The sequence below is a fragment of the Lucilia cuprina genome, chromosome 3 (genome assembly GCF_022045245.1).
Source record: "Lucilia cuprina isolate Lc7/37 chromosome 3, ASM2204524v1, whole genome shotgun sequence".
NCBI lineage: Eukaryota > Metazoa > Arthropoda > Insecta > Diptera > Calliphoridae > Lucilia > Lucilia cuprina.
In genome coordinates, this window is record NC_060951.1 from 36495953 (window position 1) to 36509949 (window position 13997).

The 13997-nt window shown below is 28.7% G+C and overlaps 1 protein-coding gene and 1 long non-coding RNA gene across 2 annotated transcripts in view; one reads left to right on the forward strand and one right to left on the reverse strand.

The window, feature by feature from the left end:
- LOC124419151 overlaps positions 1–8492 on the reverse strand; it is a 144268-nt gene extending 135776 nt beyond the window's left edge. Inside the window, exons 1-2 of the long non-coding RNA XR_006940436.1 lie at positions 8129–8492; positions 5208–5249 (exon numbers count right to left, since the gene is read on the reverse strand). This is a non-coding gene — a long non-coding RNA (uncharacterized LOC124419151). The remainder of the gene's footprint in view (positions 1–5207; positions 5250–8128) is intronic.
- Positions 8493–10538: 2046 nt separating this feature from the next.
- The window catches only part of LOC111684469 (proton channel OtopLc), a 24273-nt gene continuing 20814 nt past the window's right edge, over positions 10539–13997 (forward strand). The window contains exon 1 of the mRNA XM_046947352.1: positions 10539–10556. The gene's annotated coding sequence lies outside the window, so the exon portion shown is untranslated. The remainder of the gene's footprint in view (positions 10557–13997) is intronic.

Sequence of the window (13997 nt, forward strand, 5' to 3'; positions counted from 1 at the left end):
CGGTATACTTTAAGGTGGGTATTGGACCAATATTTTTGTATGTTACAAACATCAGCACAAACGTATAATACCCTCCCCACTATAGTGGTGTAGGGTATAAAAACTGTTGGTTACTTGTTCAACTCAAATGCATGATGAAACCAAATAACTCAATAAGTGAGTTACATGTTGTTAACCAAAATGTAAACACCACAAAACTCAACATTGTTAACACTTTTACAAAAAAGGAATATAAGACACACACACTGCCATTCAAAAACAAAAAAAATAAACAAAAAGTAAAATGCTGTGTTTAGTGTCGCTGAGAAATACATGAAATATCTCCTAAACACATTTTTAATGAAAATGTGACTTCAACTAAAAGGGTTTCAGTTTTCCTCTATAAAAATGCAGGCAAGAAATGCTGACAACGTGCCACACAAATTTTGCAGCAACAATTTTTTTTTTGTTCTTGTTTTCCTCTGATAACCAAGTAATGTTTGTTATTAAACACAAGTTGTATTGGCAATACAAACAACTAAACACAAACATTTATAGGAGTTCCAATATATGTATGTACGTATGTATATGTTGAAGTACACTTGAAAATCCAAAAATGAACCGAAATAAAAGTCATGCCAACATCCTAAGCACTTGCAACCACATATCCCACCCACATACTTTTAACTCGCACAGTTTTATGCAATAAACACTCAAATGTACAACAAATTACGAAAATGAAGAGTCACAAGCATTTTCCGGTAGAGAAAATTGTTCATTACAGTACTTCATATCCGGTTGCACAAAATTAGAAAGTTTTCAGCAAACATCATCATCGTCATCAACATCTATAGCAGCAGCAGCAACAGCAGAGTAGTAAGTAATGTGTAGCATGCAACAGTCATTTGGTTGTATGATTGTTTGTATGTTTTTTTTTTGTCTATTTTAGTTTCTATAGACTATATAAGCCTTTTTTGGGGTTAAATACCATATTAAATGCCTTAGATTGTAAATATGTAGTTGAAATTAAATATAAATTTGATCGGAAGATGAAATATTGAAAAGTTGTTTATTTGTTTTTTGCTAATCTATATATATATAAAAGAGTAACGTTACTGACTGACTGATTCATCATCGCACAGCCCAAACGGCTGAACCTAGAAAATTTTGACAGTAGATGTGTTTTTGGTTATGTAGATCCACTAAGGAGTGATTTTTGGAAATTTTTACATTTACGGGTAAAAAGGAGAAAAACGGGTAAAACAGGTTTTCTTAATTATCTTACTAATATAATACAAGAACATTTTTAAATGCACCTGTATCTACTCTTAAAATAGCAGATATGTGTCTGGTGCTTTTTTGAAATTCGTACTTTTAAGGGGTAAAAATGTTCAACAAAGGGGATTTTAGTACCTTTTTTTGCCCTTTATAACTTTTGAACTAATTAACATAATAAAATTCCATCCAAAATTATGAGACACCTGTTTCGTACTTTTTTAAAATTCAGTCCTTTTTGGGTGTAAAAGGAAGAAATCTGTATTTATGGTACTTTTTTAGCACATTAAATTACGCACTAACTCTGTAATATTTGAATCGTTTGAGTTTTATGTGTGATATATAGCTTTAAATACCGAACATTTTGTAAACTTAATTCTCGACAATGTATAGTTCTAAGCAAAAAGGGGAAAATTGTTTTCTTTTTTATAAGTACTTTCCACTTAGGTAAAATTTATTTCATTTTTGGTACTTTTTCTTCCTTCAAATGATACTCTTTGTGTGTTCTTTAATATGAACTCAAAACACATGATTATTAAACAACATGATATTTTTTCATTCATCAAATTATATTTTTTGAATTGTATATAATATTGAACACAGAAACATAAAATTTTAGATTAAATAATAATCTATTAGAGGTATTTTATAGTACTTTTCTTCAAATATTACTTCCGAAATTTTCTATAATTTTCATGTGATTGTACGTATAAAACTAAAACATTAAAAATCATAGAACTCAAGTCATAGAAAGAAAAACTACCAACAATTATTTTCTTTTAATGTTTTTAGATTCAATATTATAGAAAATTCAAAAAGTACCTTTAGCAGTACGAAAAAGTACCAAAAGGTCAACTTTAAACTCGTGCTTACTTACTTTGTGCTCTTCATGCAATCTTCTGTATATAAAAATGAATTTCAAGTGGGCAACGTGCCACGCCCACAATTAGAGTAAGTATTAAAAGTCACATATCTCAGAAACTGCAAATTTTGTATGAACAACTTTGACATTCATAACAATATTTTTGGAAAAAGAAATGGGCGGAATGGCTATAATGGGCGTGTTACTATCCATATGAATAAATTATTAAATCAGTATAACTGAGAAAATATAACAGATATAATCCTCAAATTTTGTCCTAACCGCTTTAGTGTCCATATGATTATTTAAGGAAAAAAAGCGAGCGAACTAGCAATAGGGAGCGTGGCACCTCCCATATGAATTAAATATAAAAAATCACTTATCTGGGAAACTGTTAGAGTTAGAATCTTAAAATTTTACATAAAGATTTTTAACATCCACGTTGCACCTCCCATATGAATAAAATGTAGAAAAAATTAATAGATCTAGCATCTTCAACTTTTGCGCGAAAAACTTTAATATTCATCTGAACGTTTTGGATGAAAAGGGCAGACTTTCATCAGGTGGACTCCCCATATGAATTAAATAGAAAAATTGGTATATCTGAAAACTATTAGAGCCAGAATCCCCATATGAATTAAATAGAAACATTTGTATATCTGAGAAACTATTAGAGCCAGAATCTTAAAATTTTAGATGAAGAATTTTGATACTAATGTGAATATTTAGGGAATGACGGACGGACTTTCAATGGGAGCTTGGCACCTACCATATGAATTAAATACAAAATTTCGTTTATCTGAGAATCTAATAGCACTAGATTCTTCAAATTTTATACGAGGAACTTTAACATTTTGATGGAAAAAGGACGGACATTCATTTGGGAATCTTGGAGCTCTCATATGAATTAAATAGAAAAATTCATATATTTGAGAAAATATAACGGCAGATTTCCAAAGGGGGGCTTGGTACCTCCTACATGAATTAAATACAAAATTTCGTTTAAACTAATAGAACTAGTTTCTTCAAATTTTGCACGAAGAACCTTAATATTAATCTGAAGATTTTGGAGAAAAAAGGGCGGACTTTCGGATTTTTATCTCCGTATTTATAAAGCGATTTTGCTGATTTCCAAGTAACTCGGATATGATGTTATTCCGGAAATAACGTCTAGGAAAATGAGTTTCTAAACATTGAAAAATAATATATTCTGTGATCAATGTTTTTTTATGAAAAGGAGCCCACAACAGGCTCCTCTCCAATCTTACCTAACCTAACGATATCTACGTTCTTCAGAAAGTTTATTTAAACCAACATACAGTCCGACATACAGGCAAAGGACATAGTCTTACCAACTCCGATTGATTTTAAATATGAAACATCTTGAAAACATGTTTTAAGGAATTGTTGAAGTTTTGGGTTCTGAAGATATCTGGGGTCTTCAGAAAATTGATTTTAAAATCGGTCAAACAGACAGATAAAAGACTAGCTTAATCGACTCCATTATTGAAACTTCTCGAAAGCATACCTTACAAAATTGTTGAAGGGATAGGTTCTGAAGATATCTGGAATCTTCAAAAAATTTATTCAAATCAGTCCGACAGACAAACAAAGTACATAGCTTAATTCATTCCCTTATCTGATAAAAATATGAAACTTCTTAAAATAATATATTAAAGAATTATTGAAGATTTGCGTTCCGAAGATATCTGGGGTCTTCAGAATGTTGATTTAAACCGAAATACCGCCTAACAGGCAAATAAAGGACATAGCTTAATCGATTCCGTTATCTGATTTTAAATATAAAACATCTCGAAATCATGCCTTATAGCATTGTTGAAGGTTTGGATTCTGAAGATATCTTGGGTCTTCGATTTCTTTAACTGATTTTAAATATAAAAGTTCTAGAAGTATGTCTTAAAGAATTGTTGAAGATTTGATTTAATCTAACACACAGTACGACAGACAGACAAAGGACATAGCTTTCCGGACTCAGAGTATACATATTTATTCTTTATAGGGGTTCTGAAGATATCTAAGGTCTTCAGAAAATTGATTAATATTATGAAAAAAATTCAACATATATGCCATTCAACAAAGGTGAAACAGAACGTAGAAGAAGATGGTTTGAAATATTGAAAAATAGAAAATATTTCTTTGCGCTCATTTTTTCTTCTAAATCAGTGGGAGTTTCAGTTTTTTCTTTTCTATGTGCACACAAAGTTTCATAAAATTTTTTTCAACAACAATTGATTTTTTAAGTCACCCTATAGTTTGGAAAGAACTGCCAGTTTTTTTATAGTTTCATCATCATTTAAAACCTTACAACTCGAGAAATATTTTAATTCTTAAGGATTTCAGCTTATATATCAAATATACGTTTACGCCCTGTTTTCATTACGAATTGTGGGAGTGGCATTTTGTAGCCTATTTCATTCTTTATCCAAAATTTCATTAAATTATTTTGAAAAACAACTGAGATATTACGAATAATCTAATTCTAAGGCTGGACGTATACACAGACTAAAATGGACTAGTTCATAGACAAGACTTTTTACTGCGAGAAATTGCTATATATCTTGTGATGCAATTTTTTCTAAAATTTATTCATATTCTAAAAATTATATATTTTTTAATATTATTTTTATTACATTCTCCTAAACTCCATTTAAATTTTTCAACTCCATTACATCAATCCACCACAATTTCATACAAAAGACCATCAATCAAAACAGAAATGTGCATATTTTTCTTCTTCATTTCATGTTCACATTTGAATATTTTAAATAAAAAAAAAAAACTGATTCAAACCAAATATTTGACCAACCAAATTAAGTCATGATGTATGAGATTTATTCAAATGTTCAAAATAATTTGTCAGAAAACACACATACATATATAAATAAAAAAAATCTGCTGACATTTTAAATTATTCCATATATTCTCTTTTTGTATTATATACAAATCATTTTCATCTACAGTATTTTATTGTTTAGAAATTTATATCATATTGTTACTGTTAAATGTTATGTATTTGACCATTTTAAATATTATCCTATTTTAAAAATTTATAAAACACACATATACTCACTCATTGCTGACATTCATTGCACTGATCCAGTATAAGCGTCTGCTAAATGTTGAAAAGAGAGAGAGAGACAGAGAAAATGGCAAAATTAGAGGGGATTGTTAATGAAATCATATTCAGTGGATAAATTTATTTACATGAATTTACATGAATACTGTTGAAAGACTCAAATATATAATACAAAATAATTGTGTAAATTTAGTGTTGATGTTGGACAATGCTGTGTCTATGTACAAATGGCTGTATTCTTTTTTACATTAAAACAGGACTCGTGTGGCCAGTTGAAAAATTCAAATTAACGTAATAAATCTAATTACAATTGGGAATTACATGTTGATAAAATGTAAAATGTTTTTACCACTGTTGTTTATAGCAGGCATGGAAAATTCAATGCTTTAGTACTTTATAGTGTAAAGAACAGTCTGTAGTCTAGCTCACAGTATAGTTTATGTTCTAATCTAAAGTCTTATCTACAATCTATGTAGTCTACAGTCTTGTCTATAATCTAGTCCAGTTTAAACTCTAGTCTATAGTCTAGTTTATAGTGTAGTTTATAGTCTAGTCTATAGTTTAGTCTATAGTCTAGTCTATAGTCTAGTCTATAGTTTAGTCTATAGTCTAGTCTATAGTCTAGTCTATAGTCTAGTCTATAGTCTAGTCTATATTCTAGTCTATAGTCTAGTCTATAGTCTAGTCTATAGTCTAGTCTATAGTCTAGTCTATAGTCTAGTCTATAGTCTAGTCTATAGTCTAGTCTATAGTCTAGTCTATAGTCTAGTCTATAGTCTAGTCTATAGTCTAGTCTATAGTCTAGTCTATAGTAGTCTAGTCTATAGTCTAGTCTATAGTCTAGTCTATAGTCTAGTCTATAGTCTAGTCTATAGTCTAGTCTATAGTCTAGTCTATATAGTCTAGTCTATAGTCTAGTCTATAGTCTAGTCTATAGTCTAGTCTATAGTCTAGTCTATAGTCTAGTCTATAGTCTAGTCTATAGTCTAGTCTATAGTCTAGTCTATAGTCTAGTCTATAGTCTAGTCTATAGTCTAGTCTATAGTCTAGTCTATAGTCTAGTCTATAGTCTAGTCTATAGTCTAGTCTATAGTCTAGTCTATAGTCTAGTCTATAGTCTAGTCTATAGTCTAGTCTATAGTCTAGTCTATAGTCTAGTCTATAGTCTAGTCTATAGTCTAGTCTATAGTCTAGTCTATAGTCTAGTCTATAGTCTAGTCTATAGTCTAGTCTATAGTCTAGTCTATAGTCTAGTCTATAGTCTAGTCTATAGTCTAGTCTATAGTCTAGTCTATAGTCTAGTCTATAGTCTAGTCTATAGTTCTAGTCTATAGTCTAGTCTATAGTCTAGTCTATAGTCTAGTCTATAGTCTAGTCTATAGTCTAGTCTATAGTCTAGTCTATAGTCTAGTCTATAGTCTAGTCTATAGTCTAGTCTATAGTCTAGTCTATAGTCTAGTCTATAGTCTAGTCTATAGTCTAGTCTATAGTCTAGTCTATAGTCTAGTCTATAGTCTAGTCTATAGTCTAGTCTATAGTCTAGTCTATAGTCTAGTCTATAGTCTAGTCTATAGTCTAGTCTATAGTCTAGTCTATAGTCTAGTCTATAGTCTAGTCTATAGTCTAGTCTATAGTCTAGTCTATAGTCTAGTCTATAGTCTAGTCTATAGTCTAGTCTATAGTCTAGTCTATAGTCTAGTCTATAGTCTAGTCTATAGTCTAGTCTATAGTCTAGTCTATAGTCTAGTCTATAGTCTAGTCTATAGTCTAGTCTATAGTCTAGTCTATAGTCTAGTCTATAGTCTAGTCTATAGTCTAGTCTATAGTCTAGTCTATAGTCTAGTCTATAGTCTAGTCTATAGTCTAGTCTATAGTGTAGTCTATAGTCTAGTCTATAGTCTAGTCTATAGTCTAGTCTATAGTCTAGTCTATAGTCTAGTCTATAGTCTAGTCTATAGTCTAGTCTATAGTCTAGTCTATAGTCTAGTCTATAGTCTAGTCTATAGTCTAGTCTATAGTCTAGTATATAGTCTAGTCTATAGTCTAGTCTGTTGTCTAGTCTATTGTCTACTCTATAGTCTAGTCTATTGTCTAGTCTATTGTCTACTCTATAGTCTAGTCTATAGTCTAAGCAAGAGTCTAGTCTACAGTCTAGTCTATAGTCTAGTTATTTAAAAATTTTAATTTCCATGCTTGCGTTTATAGTGGTATTGTTGTTGTTACAGCATCAGCAAACAGTTTTGTTTTTATGGCTGAATGGATTAGACAGTATTTTTTGGAATTTTTATGCACAAAAAACAAGTAAATAAATAAAATAATTGAAACAATTATGGTCAATCAAAGTCGACTAATTATATTTTCGTAATGTTGACTGATAACAGGGTAAAGTACTGAATTTCTGAACATTTTCATTAGCTTCTATTAAAATTTTGATTAAATTTCATCAAATAGCCAAAGGAATGAAGAAGCATTGAAAAATGTGTTTAAAATTAATTATGAATTTAAAAACTTATTGGTAGTAAATTTTGCAAAACAATTATAGGTATTTCCTATAAATCTAAAAATATCTATTTCCTGTTTGTAATTAAATGCGTACCATTTTTTTAAAGTAGGGTATTCAAAAAAATAAAAAGTAAATAAAAAACTTTCATTCAACATAATACATATTGTTATTATGTAAATCATTTTTAATATTATTAAAATGTTGTAAATATATATTTTTTTTTGTAAATCTCTTAGTGTGAAAATCTACACTTGTTAATTTGTAAAAAAAAGTATTTAATAAGTCAATTTTTTATTTACAAAATAAAATATTATTAATAAATCTAATAGGGATATTTTTGTTTCTATTGGGTATGTGTACATGTGTAATGTGTTAGGCCGATTTTATTTATTTTGATAATTTCATAACTCACCTGTCAACAGACTCTAATTAACAACCCCTCCTTTACTCCTTCAAAAGTATATAACATATTTATTTAATTACACAAACCGAAACCGAACCGTTAGCCGTTTTATTAACACTATTTGCAGAAATGGCAACTCTATACTTATTATGCATTTCTTTTATTAAAAACAAAAAACTTTTTTAATTTGTTTTTGTAAACAAATACAAAAACTTCAAATTTTTCATGCTCTGCTTTTGCTCGAGAATATTTCTCTTACTTTTTAAGTGATGCAAAAGCTTTAACTCACAACAACAACAATAACAACACACACTCTTAAACCTATGCGTAAAAGGCGTTTAAAAGAAACAAAAAACTACAACAACAAAGCATTAAATTAAAGCAAAAAACGAAATGACTTCACACATTTTTCTTTGACTTATTTTTCTTTCACGGATTTATTTGAATAAAACTTTGTTTTAATAATTTGATTCTTTGTGATTATTAATTGATATTTTTATTACTTTCTATTAATACACTTAAGATTTTGTAGATTTTATAAGAATTAAAACACTTGCACTAATTTTAGATTGCAACTAAAAACGAACGTCACTTTCAACGTGTTAATTTAATAGCGGACCGACAAGAACTGAATGAGATGAGAATATTGTTGTAGAAGAAGCGCAGCTAAGACAAGGGGATATTATGAACAGGGATTTTCTGTATTAAAATACCAAAATACTGGGAAAAAGCTGGGATCAGGAAAAATATATGAATGGCATCTTAGGAATAACCATTCTGTAAGTACGTAGTAACTAACTAATTAATTAACTAACTAACTAACTAACTAACTAACTAACTTACTAAATAACTAACTAACTAACTAACTAACTAACTAACTAACTTACTAAATAACTAACTAACTAACAAACTAACTCACTAACTAACTAACTAACTAACTATCTAACTAACTTACTAAATAACTAACTAACTAACTAACTATCTAACTAACTAACTAACTAACTAACTAACTAACTAACTAACTAACTAACTAACTAACTAACAAACTAACAAACTAACAAACTAACAAACTAACAAACTAACAAACTAACAAACTAACAAACTAACTAACTAACTAACTAACTAACTAACTTACTTACTAACTAACTAACTAACTAACAAACTAACTAACATACTAAATAACTAACTAACTAACTAACCAACTAACTAACTAACTAACCAACTAACTAACTAACTAATTAACTAACTAACTAACTAACTAACTAACTAACTAACCAACTAACTAACAAACTAACTAACTAACTAACTAAGTAACAAACTAACTAACTAACTAAGTAACTAACTAAGTAACTAACTAACTAACTAACTAACTAACTAACTAACCAACTAACTAACTAACAAACTAACAAACTAACAAACTAACAAACTAACAAACTAACAAACTAACAAACTAACAAACTAACAAACTAACTAACTAACTAACTAACTAACTAACTAATTAAATAACTAACTAATTAACTTACTAACTTAGTAACTAACTAGCTAAATAACTAGCTAACTAACTAACTAACTAACTAACTAACTAACTAACTAATTACCTAACTAACTAACTTACTAACTAACAATCTAACTATCTAACTATAGAACTATCAAACTAAATAACTAGCTAATTAACTTACTAACTTAGTAACTAATTAACTAGCTAAGTAACTGGCTAACTAACTAATTACCTAACTAACTAACTTACTAACTAACAATCTAACTAACTTGACCATTCACATTATAATTATTATCGTATTTTAGTTTACCCCATTATGTAAAATATCCCACCGGCTTGGCAACTCTACTTCTATTACATTTTATCATTTGTCTTTAGTTCTTAATCGGCCTCTATTAAAATAACATGTAGTTATCCGTTGCTCCTTTTTAATTGCAATTTTAAGTTAGTGAAAGTGTTGTAAATTTTTAAAAATCTATAATATAATAAGTGTATTAATCTAATTCAATAAAATATCAGTTAAAAATCATGAAAAGTCAATGCTTAAATACAGTTTCATTAAAATATATCAGTCAAAGAAAAAAATGCATGAAAAAATGTGTGCAAAAGAAGCCATGTCATAATTGTTTTTGTATTAAGTGATGTTTAATTTTTGTTGTTTCGCCTATGTAAAAGCCCTTTACGCATAGTGTTTTGTTGTTGTTAAAATTTTTTGCTTCATTTAAATTAGGAAAAGAGCGTAGTTCTCTAGTAAAAGCAAGTCATGTTTAAGTTGTTGCATTGTTTACAAAAACAAATTCAACAAGTGTTTTCTACTTTTTTATTATTGATGCATAATATAGAGTTGCCATATTATCAAATAGTGAAAATAATACGGTAACAGTTCGGTTTCGGTTTAATTAACAAAAATAAAGAGAAATAATGAAATTGAATGAAAGGGTAAGTGTTGTCCACAGTTTTTCATTAGTTTAGATTTAATTATAATATTATTTACACTTTAACAATGAAAATAAAGCAATTAGTTTTATAAAATTAATAAATTTTAAGTTTTCGGGAACTAAAGTAAAAGTTAAGATTGATTTTTATTTTATTGGCATCAAGTTAAGGATTCATTTTGGTATTTTTTGAATTAGTTAAACAAAAATGTGTGATTTTAGAAAACAAAATAATTGTAGAAATGCAACTGTGTATACCTATATCGTTATATAAAGAAATTTTGTCAATTAAAATACCAAAATAATTAATACCTATATGGCAGAGATCGAAAATAAGGTGTACAACCTCCCATAAGAATTAGAAAATTAGAGCTAGAGTCTTAAAATTCTATGTAAAATAGCAAAAAGGGGGCTTAAAAGCTCTCATATGAAACAAATTCAAATATTACGTAAAGAACTTTGACATTCATATAAACAACTAAGATCCAATCTACAAACTTGTTTTTGAGTACTCAATTAGTTAATTTTGTTTGCTAGATTGCAAGTAATGCAAAACTGTAAACAGCTGATGCAAAAAGCAGTAGGGTTCTATAGTTGAAACAAAAAGTCGACTTTTTTGTATTTAGTTAAAAGTCGACTTTTTGAATTTAGTTAAAAGTCGACTTTTCTACTGTTTGCATTTAGTTAAAAGTCAACTTTTCGACTTTTTGCATTATATGAAAAGTCGATTTTTCGACTATATGTATTTTATAAATAGTCTTCATTTCGACTTTTTCCGACTTTTCGAATTTTTTCGACTTTTTCGCTTTTTTCGACTTTTTGACTTTTTGACTTTTTTCGACTATTTTCGACTTTTTGACTTATCGACCTTTTTCGACTTATCGACTTTTTTGATTTTTTTCATTTTTTTTTTAATTTTCCGAAGTTTTTCGACTTTTTCGACTTTGTTAATTTTTCCGACGTTTTTCGACTTATCGACCTTTTTCGACTTATCGACCTTTTTCGACTTATCGACCTTTTTCGACTTATCGACCTTTTTTCGACTTATCGACTTTTTTTTGACTTTTCAACTTTGTTAATTTTTCCAACGTTTTTCGACTTTTTTTTGACTTATTTCGAACTTTTTTGACTTTTTTCGGCTTTTTCGACTTTTTGAATTTTTTCGACTATTTTCGACTTTTTCGACTTTTTTCGACTATTTTCGACTTTTTTCGATTTTTTCCGACTTTATTCGACCTTTTCCGACTTTTCGATTTTTTTCGACTTTTACTAACAAAGTCGTCTTTTCGACTTTTTTCACGGACGATATTCGAGTTATCGACTTTTTTGGAACAAAATAGTCGAAAGGTCTGAAAAAGTCGAAAATAGTCGAAAAGTCGTTAAAAGTTATTTTAGAATATTTGTAAAAAATAAAAAGTCGGCACAGACTTGTTTTAAACTTAATGTCAAAATATTGGAAAAAGTCAAAAAATAAAAAAATCTAAAAACTTCGGAAAAAGTTGAAAAGTCGACAATTTATAAAATTCAAAAAGTTGACTTTAAGCTACATGCAAAAACTCGACTTTTAAGTAAATGCAAAAAGTCGAAAAATCAATGCAATTAAACGTAGTTTCTGAAACAAAAGTTTTTATATATAGACATTAAGGAAACTTTAAAAGAAAATTAAGAAAAATTTTCCTAGTGTCGATTAGATCTAACTAATCAGATTATTAATTGGTCAACTCAAAAACCCGCTCTAAGTAAGAAACTAAGAGCTCCAGAGTTTCACTGTCCTCTTTCACTATCCTGTAAAAATTACAATTACAAAGGGTTACAACTGGTAAAAGAAAACTAATATGTGGATATGAGAATTATCCAGGTATTACATCGTCGTAATCCGATTGCTTTTACCTCATCATTTTGACTCTCTCATACAGTGCAAGATGTAGACCATGTTGTTTTCAATAGAATTATCGATGCCTGCATTACACAGGACAACTAAATGGTTCATGTTCTTTCATAATTACGTAAATTTCATACACTCTTACTTTTTCTTTCAGTGTATACAAAATATCTTAAGTTACATTTAAATAATAAATTCAAATATTCTCCCATATATCTATTCATAAATGTTTATTATTTATTATTATACATACATATGTATACCTTTATTATTTGTAGATGTGTTTCCTACATAAAACATATACATACATCTGTAGTCCGTCTATCCCTCTGTCCGTCAGTCTGTTTCTTCTTCTGAATATTAATACCATAAATGTCTTAGCAAATTATAAAAGAGCAAACATTAACATCATCCAAAATCAACACTAATACTCCTTCAACACCAATATTAGCAACAAACTATCAACAGTAGCAAAAACAACAACAACAATATTTTAAATGAAATTCTAACTATTGCAATTTCAACACGTTTCGAATTAAGACAAGAGGTGTAAATTGCCAAAAGCTCATTTTATGCCAATAAACTACCAGGAAACCAGAGTCTTAATAACCCCAAACTCGCAATGACTGAAGGACACAATGACTGACAGACTGACTGACAGACAGGTTGTTGTATATTCTTTTATATTACTGTTAGTATAGACATTTTGGGATATTTCTTTGAGAGTAGGTATATGTATGGGTGCAACTTTATCTGTCAGCTACATATTTTGTCTGTTATTTTGACCGTAACTGACTTTAAATTTCCAAAATCAAATAATTATTTTACCATTTAATTTTAGATTTTTTCCAAGTTAAGTTAACAGAAAGTTAACAGAATAAAACAAAATTAATGATACCATAGCATTTTTTTTATTTTTCTTAAAAATTTCTTCCTTTTAAAAACATCTTTTTTATATAACTGTAAGAATTCAATCTGTATATATTGATGAAATTGTTTTTGAGCATTTTCTTTTCAATCTCTGGGCAATTTTCTACAAAAATTTCTTTCTACATTTTCCTTTCATTTACCTGTACTGTTGCAAAAAAATGTATTTTGTTTTTGTAGCAATAAGATTTTGAAGTAATGTTAGACTAAAACAAGTACTATTTCAACATTTCATCATAATGCAACAATTTTCTTGTCTGTCTGTCCACTGCTTTCTCTAGTTCGTACTTGACTTTGCACAAATGTTTTCTAATGGAAAATTGGCTTTTAAAATCATTCGGTACTTGAGTTATTAGCATTCAAACTTACACAGACAGACATAAACATAATCACTTATATTCGGTTGTAAAACATTTCAAGATAAATAGAGAGATTAATTTTTACACACAACATTTCACTACACAAGTCTCTTAGAATTACAACAATTGTTATATTGAAATATTTAAAACTGAACTAGCATTGTACTAAAACTGAAATAGAACTGAACTGAACTAGAACTGAACTAGAACTGAACTAGAACTGAACTAGAACTGAACTAGAACTGAACTAGAACTGAACTAGAACTGAACTAGAACT